Source organism: Rutidosis leptorrhynchoides, chromosome 10 (genome assembly GCF_046630445.1).
Source record: "Rutidosis leptorrhynchoides isolate AG116_Rl617_1_P2 chromosome 10, CSIRO_AGI_Rlap_v1, whole genome shotgun sequence".
NCBI classification, from domain to species: Eukaryota; Viridiplantae; Streptophyta; class Magnoliopsida; order Asterales; family Asteraceae; genus Rutidosis; species Rutidosis leptorrhynchoides.
The window spans coordinates 251,084,900-251,095,900 of record NC_092342.1 but is presented as its reverse complement, the minus strand read 5'-3'; the positions used below and the strand labels follow the sequence as shown (position 1 = coordinate 251,095,900).

Below are 11,001 nucleotides of genomic sequence, written 5' to 3'. Positions count from 1 at the left end.
ATGCTAACATAGCATACTTATTTGTCTATGCCTACATAGTATACCACCTATTTTATACTGCATATTATACCTACACGCTTCTTACCAACATGTTTACGTATACTTATTGTACTTACATGACTTGTTATACTTGCATATTTGACACTCACATATTTTACTTATATGTTATATTACTCAATATTGTTATATGCTTTATTTACCTATATATATCGTATTGGAGTATACATTATTCATGGTAAAGCTTCTATTTTGCCAACTTTACTTGTATATTTTTACTTCACATATCGGATTTCATGGTTCTTTCTGGTCGGAGGTCTCTAGGAAGCAGCCTCTCTGCTCTACAGAATAGGGAGGGACGACTTCCTCTACCTGGGGACCGATAGGTATCCTGGGTAGAAGAATAACTTCCCTTTTACTTTAGGGTAGAGGAAAGGACTGCCTACATCTAACCTCCCCATACTCCACTTTAGTGGAATTGAGTATTGTTGTTGTTGTTGTTGTTGTTGTTGTTGTTGTATTTGTCATTTGTTATCGATTATATTAAAATAACATCAGTACATTCACTATATGGAATAACTATGACTATGAGATTCGGTTACTTTGAATGACATCATAGAGAGTATATATTTATATAGGTGTTAAAAACAAAATGAAATTAAATTGTAAATTTTAAGATGTAAAAAAATGACAATGTTTGAAAATAAGCTCATATGAGTCATATCCCTCTTGCATACATCATTAGAAATGTTTGTAGTAGCATTGTATAGTAACTAATATAAAAGTTTAGCATAATGAAATTCAAATATGAGCGAAAAGTGTGCATATAGCTTCCAGTTTTAGATAAGCTCGTTAAAAACACATTAAATAAGCTAAAACATTACCATTTTTGAATGGAAGACAATTAGAACTATTAAGATGTAGAAATGTAGTTTGTTACACACAAATCCATCAACAAAAAACATACAATACAGATTTGTCACTCACATTCCAACATCTAAGCAAATCACACTTCACAAAGATGTTTAATATGCATAGCTACATACACATTTTTAAAGCTACGGTAATTGGGTCCAAATTGCCATACAATTCATATACACTTCACTTTAAAATAAAGCTTCAACATGCAAAGTAATATACACAATCTTCAAATTACAGTTTATGGGTCTAGGTTGTCATACAAAGAAATATCAAGATAAATTAATTTGCATATAGTGTGATTGTGACCTCAACTAACTATCAAGCACATAATACACTATTGTAATTCATTTGCAATAGCTTCATGTAGTAACAAAGTCAAACTTAAAAACATCTAAATTTAATTCAACACCAAAGCAAAAAAAAAAGTCCTCTACAATGATCTACATGTATATCTCAACCATTTCATGAGTCCTTCTAGCCATATTTGTTATGATTAGTTGCAGCTTTGCTCCCACAATAACTATCATGACAATCAATACAAAATCATCAATATAAAGTCTGCTTTGTTAATGTAGATATATCAAACATTAACTTAGAAAACAATTAATCCAATCTATTCATTATTATCAGCATAAAAGTGAGAATAGTACTTGGAATCACATGGATGAAAGGAATCCATATGTATGCATACAGATCCGTAATCAACAAAAGGAAGGGAAAAGTGTACATATAAGTTTGTCCTTCAATTATGGACCTGGAGTTTTAGATGGAGTTTTAACACGATTGTTGTAGAAAAAATACCGCCAGTCGCAAAATTGCAGTCGAAAAGCAACCATTGTTCTCTGATAACTTGGAGAGCCTTGTAAAAATTTAGGCTCAGTCCAAGAACCCTTCATATAACTCAAACTATTTTTTTGTGCAAAAAACCCCCAAATTACTACCAGGTTGCAATGCCACAACTCTGACATCTAATTAGTTCATAAAACCATCATAGCAGTTATAAACTCACATTTTAGTAATTATTTAAACTTATCGAGATTCCCTCATTGATGAGTCTTCCTTCAATATATAGCCTTTAACGAAGAGTATATGACAAGAGTGTATGGCCAAGATTTGCATCTTTAAAAAATCAATTTCAACAAAGAAGGAAGTACATATTTACCTTTATGTCTCGAGTGTAATCCAATTATTCAATTGTGTATAAATGATAAGAAGCAGCTGAATTGGCCAATTCAGTAAATTGAACATGAGCATGGGACAACAACAATAACATGTTAAAAATTTAGGTAATAGCTAAAGCTTATAACCCAAGTAGATTGCCTAAACTTACCTTAGTACTGACCTCAACGCTAGCCTTACTCAAGAACTCGAATTAAGTTTCTCTTGTCGAGTGAATGTGTCCATGACCTCAACCTACTTGATCAACTCAAGCGCCACAATCTTGTTCTTACATTGTATCTAATAGGTTTATACAAAAAAGTTGTAATCAGAAGTAGTAGAACAAATGACACAAAAAAAAAAAAACATAAACCGAATCAACTCGTGAATACTAACCTGATTAAGAGATGAGAAGATGAAATTATATGTAGAAAAATCCCAACTCATGTAGAGAATTCAGTTGATTCTGGCTCCCTTAGCCTGAGAAGCATCAATAAAAAAAAAAAAAAAAATTGATTGATTTAATCATTTCTCATAATACTGAAGTATATAAAATCTTTGTGCTTAAAGCAAAGAACGCCTTTACCTTGAAATTTAATCGAACACTTGGTGTGCATCATATGGTTATTCATTAAACAAACATAATCTTCATCACAACATCATATAGTCATCAAACATGGATAATCATCATCACAACATCACCTACACAGACATTAAAAAACAACTACAATTTTTAATAAAACTCCTCGAACAACCTGAAAATAACAAATGCATAATCGATTATAACGATCTGAACACATACATTAACATCAATTTCAAAGGCACAATTGAAAATAAACAACCAAAAAAGGCGAATAAAAAAGATCATTACCTTTTGTACGACAACACCAACAACATGTTCAAACTTCAGCAATTAAACGAAATTTCAACGAACATAGAATTAACTGACATAACACTGTTATGCCAATCAACTGACATAAAATTAATATCAGGCATCAAATTAAACTTACAGTGATAGTCGGACCTTGGATGAATCTCTCAAATCATGACAACACATAAAGGTGGAAGAAGAGGTCCGATTAGCCAAATGGGCATAAGTTATGCATATTATAATGTCTGCAGGAAAAATTACATATATGTTATATACCTGGCGAAGTTGTTGTTTGACATTATATCACTTAGTCGTTACAGTTCTAAAATTCGTTTTACCTGAGACCATTGCAAGTAATATACAGTATAAGTTATATATAACAAAATAATATTTCATAGTTCACAACAAACTGCACAATGAAAAACTCAGTTCATACTTATATGTTAAATGATACATACCCATTATCAGTATGTATGAAATCTGTTTACCTATTGTTGTTTTATATTTTTGTAAATTTGTTTTTTTTGTTGTATGTGTGTAAGGCCTAAGTATGAGCCTACATGATAACAAAGAAAACTGTTGTGCACATAGTTATAAAGCTGTTGGGAAAAATAATGTAAAATAGCTTAAACTACAATTGAATACTCTGTTCAAGTTACATTGAAAGTGACTTTACCTGAAATTGCAGAATGACAAATGTAGGAAAAACCAACGAAAATCACCAAAGTAAAGTATAATTCACGAAACCAGTTATGAATATTAGATAGTGAAAACTTGGACACTTAAAATTACAGATGACTTTAATCTGAGGTGTTTTACATCATTCAATAACTCTTTGTTTTCATCGGGGAAAAAATTAAGAAACTCAGCCCTATGGTAATTTTAGAAATCAATTTTCATTAGGAAGAATTAAAAAAAAAACTGAGGCGTATGATCAAAAGAAAATTTAATTTACACAAAACCTAATTTAAATATATACACCTTATCATGAAATCTAAAACACCACCGTATAGAGCAGAGTTGAAGATAAAGAAATGAATTAATTACCGATGAGGGGTATGCTATGATCCAATTTCAGTCGATTCCTTTGCAGGTTGGATGAGATCGAAGGATAACAATAAGTTTTGTTTGTAACTGTTTGGAGCAAATAATGTTGGTCATAAGGTCTAAGGCATGAGGGTTTTCTAGAACGTAGAAAGTATTTAATTAAGGTATATGGCAACAGTTTAACAGGAGATGTAGAGGTTAACAGTTTAACGGTGGAAAATGGCCCTTTTAGCCAATAGGATTCCAAGATTGATTACGCTTTTAATTAGGGTGTATGGCAACAGTTTAACAGGAGATGTAGAGGTTAACAGTTTAACAGTGGAGAATGGGCCTTTTAGCCAATAGGATTCCAAGATTGATTACGCTAATTGGTATATATTACGCTTTTAATTAGGGTGTATGGCAACAGTTTAACAGGAGGTGTAGAGGTTAACAGGTTAACAGTGGAGAATGGGCCTTTTAGCCAATAGGATTCCAAGTTTGATTGCCCTAATTAGTATATAGAGTAATAATTAATACTACATAAGCCAGTACTATTCAGGGCATTTTTTTATTTCTAAAGGCTATACCTGTCTTTTTCATCTACCCTACTATTTACTCTCATATCCACCATCATCCCATCTGCTTCCTAACAATAGTCTAGAAGGTTCTGATGATTTTTTCCACCTTCATCGCCACCAACCATCCGTTTGCAATTTCTTTAATCGATGATTTTCGGTGACGAGCGGTGGTCTTACGTCCTCGTTACATTTGTTGGCCAAATATAGATGGTATGAACCTGATTAACAACCGCTGCTGCCATTTCACACCATCCTATACTTCCTTCGTCCTGTGTATTGCTACAGTGAATGGTTAGTTTGTTTGCGATTTCCGATTTTCCTTCCGGTTTTAAGCAAAAAATTTGTAGATTGCCCTCCATTAAACAGAAATCTGTAACACCGTACCTTTTTTATTCGCAGCGGAAGACTTTTACAAGCATATCATGTATATTAATTTCACAAAATATATAATTATATAATATCATTGGTGTTACTTATTACAAACTAAGTTTATATGTTCGTTTAAACTAAACATCAGAGTCACAAGCGTGTCAAACATCAATGTCGTCCCAGCCACACCCACTAAAAGTGTAATACACATCACCTGCAGGACAAAACACTGTGGGAGAATTATCACACCGCTAAGTGAATGAAAATATCTAAATAGACATCACTATAAGCATCAATCACAACTTAATTCACTGGTCATTAATCACATAGTGTTACAAGAGGACCGACGGCTTATACGGGCCATTAACTACTAGCTGATCGGGCTAAAGTTTACCGATAGTCCCTATTACTGAAACACTGGTATAGTCTTCCTGACGTGACACACTCGTCATTTAAACTATACCACTAATCAGTAATACTTGGACCCAACATACTATCACCCGAAAAACACCAAGGTGGATAGGGTTGACCTCTTACGTCGAAAGAACACCACGACGTTATCACTGGGTGTACACATAGTCACATATAATCACTTCACTTGTCACAGACTCATTACACAATCTAATCATAAGCATGACATGAGTCATTATACTTGTCACTGTAAAACCATATAGAAAGATAGTCCCACTCACCTGGAAAAACACAAGAACTCAGTAGTCTTATTTCACTGAACCTTCACCTTTTCCTTTATCAACTGAGGACATCAAATCCTCGGTTAGTACACTTTCCAATCATTTATACACATTAGAATAAATAAGCACACCAGTACAACAAATGAGTCAGAATTGCACTTGACCCAAATGGACAAATACTGTCACTCGCACGGATGGGGTCTCACTCGTGCGGTTGACTAGCTCACACGTACGGGTGGGTACCCCCACTCGCACGGTTGACAACACACTCCCACGAGTGAATGTCAAACTCACTTGCACGTTTGAATAGCTCACTCGCACGGATGACCCCTCACTCGCACGGCTGACCTCTCACTCATACGAGTGATTGTCAAACTCATTCACATGTTTAACTACCTCACTTGCACGGCTAAGTGCCTCACCCACACAGGTAAGGTCTCACTCGCGCGGTTGAGAAAGAACAATAGCAGACCTGTACTTCGAGTTTTTACACCCAAATCACGAAATCTGGTTGTTTTAGCCGGTTCACTGGTCCATGAATAACATGTAGCGACCCGACAAAATCGTCATTGACGGCGCCGTTAACTTAGGTCCCGTTGCGTGGTCATAGTCCCTATATGAGACGCGTTTGACCAAAATTATGTAGCATTCATTTGAAACGTACAAGACTTGCAAAGTTTAGTTTACAAAACGGATCGACAACAAGTTTAAGTTTACAAAACTATAAAGTATAAATGAAATAACTTGCGACATAACTAGTTTAAAATCACGATTGCTATAAATAGCGTAAGTATGTATGCTATAAGTTTGAATCCAAAGGTGCTATCACTAGCGCATGCATGTATGCTTGACCCCAAGAAAGTAATCAAAGTGTGCGGAAGCATGTATCAAGTAGCCAAGTATGAACCTGAGAAACATATAGAAAACTGTCAACAAAAAACGTTGGTGAAATCATAGGTGTATTTGTAAACGTTATATTTTGAACCACGAGATTTAGTATTTCCATAACGTTGATTATCTAAATCGTTTGCATTCCAAAAGTATGTTTGCGAGCACCCAATTATCAAGGCTTAACTTTCCATCCATAGAACCCCATCACAATAGTGTTAGAACATACACTGTTTCTCAAAAATATATTTCATCCGTAGACGGTAGCGAACCGCCCGAAATGAGGGTTTGTCAAACCCGTATGGCCACACAATATAAGTTCTCGCTTACAGCCTGCAAGTGTAACTAATGATAATCGAATTGAGGATTTTTGTTCTAACTCGCTGTGGAACGTTTGTTTCCGTACTTGTGTTCAAAGTATAAAAGTATGTAGTATAAAACTTGTGACGCCCCGTACAAAATCAACGTGTATGGATCATCAACAACAGGATCTTTACAAGGTCAAACACTATATGCTGTTTAAAAATGAGTTTTGCATTCATGAAAAAGATAACTTCAAATGTTTTACAAAAGATAACGTGACACAAAATTCATTACAAAACCAGTAATCCAAAATAACATAAGTTACGAATGCAAAATATAAGTTCCATGATTGAGACATCTCTAAGTAATGCAGCGAAAATCTAGCACAGCAGGTCCGTAACAGCAAGTCTATAACAGCAAGTTTATAACACCAAGGCAGCGAGTCTAATAGCGGAAGCAACAACGTCTAAGCACCTGAGAAATACATGCTTAAAAAGTCAACACGAATGTTGGTGAGCTATAGTTTGTCTGTAATCAGTAATGTAATGTAGGCCACGAGATTTCAGTGCTTCAACCAGCGTTTCAAATCAGTATTTCAAATAAGTATGATAAAGTATATGCTTATCCGTGGGCACCCGGTAACTAACTTAACGTAATATTACCCCCTAAAAGTACACTTGGCGAGTGCGTATGTTTACGAAGTATTAAACACCCGTTAAATGCTAGCGTGACTAGCCCGAGTGGGGATGTCAAACCCTATGGCTCCATATCTAAGATTCGCGTTCACCGGTTCAAAAACCAATGACTAAACGTTACCGAGCTAAGGGGAAAGTTTATGCCGTTGTATAACCCACACATATATAAAGTTTAAGTACTCGTGCCTAGTATGTAAAACGTAAAAAGTGCCTGTATTCTCAGTCCCAAAATAGTTAAAGTAAAAAGGGATGCTATAACTCACAGTGATAAGAGCAGTAAAGTCGATAATGAAAGTATGCAAGTAGTAAGTCGGTCCGAAAGGTCGTCAACCTAAGTCAAAGGTTACTAGGTCAGTATGTTATCCTCATAAGTTCTAATAGTGCATAAAATAAGTTTAAGTGTCATCATCATCATCATTCATCATCATAAAAGCTAAGTAAGTTTGACAAGAATAGAGATCGAAACAATAGGCTGACTTCGGTCAGCTGCTACGACCTCTACGTAAATTGAAAAGACGCGTAATCAGTGGCTATGGCTCCATATATGAGTCCCCTAGTTGCTGACCAGTTTCCAGAACTAAACTCATCTTCGTTTGACCATGGAGACGGTTTAAGTGCGAGTAGGTCAGAAATTTCAGCACAACGGTAATAGGGTGTAGTGACTTTCGGAAGGCCATAAATCCTAAACCGTAACTCGGATTAAGACGAGGTCTAAACGGAAAATTATCTACTCGAACTGAAATAACTGAAAATTAACTTTCCAGTAGCCCAGGTGGTCTGATCATATCCTAAAACAGTAAGCAAGGTGCTCTGGTGGGGTTCTTAGTGCTTAATGCTCATCACGGTTCTCATCCTTGATGCTTGTAGCTTCAAGTGTACAACTCGTTGATGGGTTAGCATCACCTTGACTAAGATTCTACCATCAACACACAATATGTTAAGACCAAGTAAGAACACAACTCATTTATGAGTCTTAGATGGATGATGAACCAAGGTTACATCATATCCTTAGTCTTAACACAATTACAAGTTACATTTACAACTAAAGCTACAAACTTTACTTCAATCAAGCAAGTATGAACATAATCTAAGTCAAATAAAGTGGTGAAACCCTAAGCTAGAGATCTTGGATCCCTTTCACACAGATTATAAGGTTACAAAGCTAGAAATCTTGAACCTTTAGTGTTCTTGAAGAACTTGAAGCATAAAGCTTAGATCTTTAAGTTATATGAAGACCATAAACACAAGTTTTGATCTTTTTAACAAAGTAATGTGATCATAAGTTAGAAAACTTAGATCCATCAAAAGATATGAAGATTCAAGCTAGATGAAATGTCCCATTCATATTGATTATAAACGTTCCATATTAATTGACTTTGTCGCGAGGTTTTGACCTCTATATGAGACGTTTTTCAAAGACTATATTCATTTCTAAAACAACCATAACCTTTATTTTATCGATAAAGGTTTAAAAAGCATTACGTAGATTATCAAATAATGATAATCTAAAATATACCGTTTACACACGACCATTACATAATGGTTTACAATAAGAATATATTACATCAAAAATAAGTTTCTTGAATGCAGTTTTTACATAATATCATACAAGCTTGGACTCCAAATCTTGTCCTTATTTTAGTATGCAACAGCGGAAGCTCTTAATAATCACCTGAGAATAAACATGCTTAAAACGTCAACAAAAATGTTGGTGAGTTATAGGTTTAACCTATATATTATCAAATCATAATAATAGACCACAAGATTTCATATTTTAATACATCCCATACATAGAGATAAAAATCATTCATACGGTGAACACCTGGTAACCGACATTAACAAGATGCATATAGAATATCCCCATCATTCCGGGACCCCCATCGGACATGATAAAATCGAAGTACTAAAGCATTTCAAATTCCAAAATGGGGCTTGTTGGGCCCGATAGATCTATCTTTAGGATTCGCGTCAATTTGGGGGTCTGTTCCCAAATTCTTAGGCTACCAAGCTAAAAAGGGGCATATTCGGCTTCGATCATTCACCCATATAAAGTAGTTTCATTTACTTGTGTCTATTTCGTAAAATATTTATAAAATTGCATGTATTCTCATCCCAAAATATTAGATTTTAAAAGTGGAAATATAACTCACTTTCACAGATTTTTTACTTCGTCGGGAAGTAAGACTTGGCCACTGGTCGATTCACGAACCTATAACAAATATGTACATATATATCAAAGTATGTTCAAAATATATTTACAACATTTTTAATACGTTTCAATGTTTTAAGTTTATTAAGTCAGCTGTCCTCATTAGTAACCTACAACTAGTTGTCCATAGTTAGATGTACAGAAAATAAATTGATATATATTATCTTGACCCAATCCAGGACCCAGTGTATACACGTCTCAGGCTAGATCACAACTCAAAGTATATATATTTTTAAAATCAACCTCAACCCTGTATAGCTAACTCTAACATTACTGCATATAGAGTGTCTATGGTTGTTCCAAATAATATATATAGATGGGTCGATATGATATGTCAAAAAATTTGCATACATATCTATGGTATCCCAAGATTACATGATATATTAGAATATATGTATTATACAATATAAGTTAGCTAGGATATGATTAATATAGATTTGTTACCAATTTTCACGTAGTTACAACAAGTAAAAATATTCAATCTTGTTTTACCCATAACTTCTTCGTTTTAAATCCGTTTTGAGTGAATCCAATTGCTATGGTTTCATATTGAACTTAAGTTTATGAATATATACAGAAAAAGTATAAGTTTATAGTCAGAAATACAGGTTACAAGTCATTTTTGTAAAGGTAGTCATTTCAGTCGAAAGAACGACGTCTAGATGACCATTTTGGAAAACATACTTCCACTTTGAGTTTAACCATGATTTTTGGATATAGTTTCATGTTCATAAGAAAAATCATTTTCCCAGAAGAACAACTTTTAAATCAAAGTTTATCATAGTTTTTAATTAACTAACCCAAAACAGCCCGCGGTGTTACTACGACGGCGTATATCCGGTTTTACGGTGTTTTTCGTGTTTTCAGGTTTTAAATCATTAAGTTAGAATATCATATAGATATAGAAAATGTGTCTAGTTGATTTTAAAAGTCAAGTTAGAAGGATTAACTTTTGTTTGCGAACAAGTTTAGAATTAACTAAACTATGTTCTAGTGATTACAAGTTCAAACCTTCGAATAAGGTAGTTTTATATATATGAATCGAATAATGTTATGAATATCATTACTACCTTAGGTTTTGTGAATCAACCTACTGGAAATGATAAAAATAGATCTAGCTTCAAAGGATCCTTGGATGGCTTAAAAGTTCTTGAAGCAGAATCATGACACGAAAACAAGTTCAAGTAAGATTTTCACTCGAAATAAGATTGTTATAGTTATAGAAATTGAATCAAAGTTTGAATATGAGTATTACCTTATATTAGAAAGATATCTTACTGTAAATAAGAAA

At 34.2% G+C, this 11,001-nt stretch overlaps 1 long non-coding RNA gene across 6 annotated transcripts; it reads right to left on the bottom strand.

Annotated features, from left to right (window-relative positions):
• Positions 1-1,164: 1,164 nt before the first annotated feature.
• On the bottom strand, positions 1,165-4,143 carry LOC139872833 (uncharacterized). 6 transcript variants are annotated; one of them, XR_011767169.1, is made up of 6 exons: positions 3,995-4,143; positions 3,087-3,192; positions 2,663-2,778; positions 2,473-2,556; positions 1,569-2,376; positions 1,165-1,438 (listed from the first exon to the last, which is right to left on the bottom strand). It is a non-coding gene; the product is annotated as an uncharacterized lncRNA (long non-coding RNA). The 6 variants fall into 6 exon arrangements; XR_011767167.1 differs by having other exon boundaries at positions 1,165-2,136; positions 2,249-2,376; XR_011767168.1 differs by having other exon boundaries at positions 1,165-2,376; positions 2,948-3,285.
• Between the last annotated feature and the right edge of the window lie 6,858 nt (positions 4,144-11,001).